The following is a 1,058-nucleotide window of genomic DNA, read 5'->3' on the forward strand; positions in this document are numbered from 1 at the left end:
ACAGCACATTTATCCTTTGGTACCTGTTTGGCTACAAAGTATCATTTATGGGGTTGGGTTCTTACTTGCGGGTACCTGATGGCACTGTTGGAAGCAAACAGTTTGCCGGGGCTGCTCACAGGTCAGCACGGACAGAGCCTATCTCACTGGCCTGATGACCAGCCCAGGCTGAGCTGGCCCCGGCCCTCAGCAGGGGAGACGGTTCCCACACCTCTGGACTCCCTTGTGCAAACACATTTCTCTTTCACATGAAATGAATAGCAAAGGGAAGCCAAGGCAGAGAGAGCCTGTAGCTGAGACACAACTCCAGTATGCCAAGCCCAACAGAGAGAATCTCAGTTTGAGCCAAAGGCAAAACGTGAAGGAAACAGCAGGGAAGGTGAAGGCTGTGTCTTTTTATTTTAATAGAAAGGTGGTGTCCGTGAACCTCTTCTCACTCATGCATGAACACACATACCAGATTCCTGCCCTTCTGAATCTCCCTTCATCCCCTCTGTCTTGAAGGATTTGCTGAGGAGGAATCTATGAGGCATGAGACTCCATGTTTATTCTGTTCCCTCTCCCTGGAGAGGAGATGGTGCCCAAGGCTCCTCTGGCGGAACAGGAGGGACACGTGTGTAACACTGTGCCAAGGCCCTCTGACTCCAGCTGCTTCACCCTACTGACCCCTCCAGGCTCTGAGGGCTGGGAGATCTCAGCCTGGGAAACATTTCTCAAGGAAAGCCAAGACTCCTCCAGTCCACTGAGCAGGCAAGAACCTCTAGGGCAGTGGTGGCGAACTTATGGCACACATGCCACAGTGAGCTCTTTGTATCCTTGAACACTCTAAGAGGTTCACCATCACTGATGTAGTGCATCTGTCCTATAGCTCCTTTCTCTCATTCAGCCGAGGCCATGAAGCTCACCGAGGGAGCAGCAGTACTCCACTGGCCCAGGGAAACTTGTCCCTGGTACCATAGAGTTAAATCACAGCCAAACAGCAGTCCTGTGCATGTGCGTGTGGCAGTACAGGCCATAGTGGAGCACAGGCTCTGACTGTAGAGTGAGAGGCGACTGAG

The sequence above is a fragment of the Fukomys damarensis genome, unplaced genomic scaffold (assembly GCF_012274545.1).
Source record: "Fukomys damarensis isolate Sample0158 unplaced genomic scaffold, DMR_v1.0_HiC HiC_scaffold_2, whole genome shotgun sequence".
Lineage (NCBI taxonomy): Eukaryota > Metazoa > Chordata > Mammalia > Rodentia > Bathyergidae > Fukomys > Fukomys damarensis.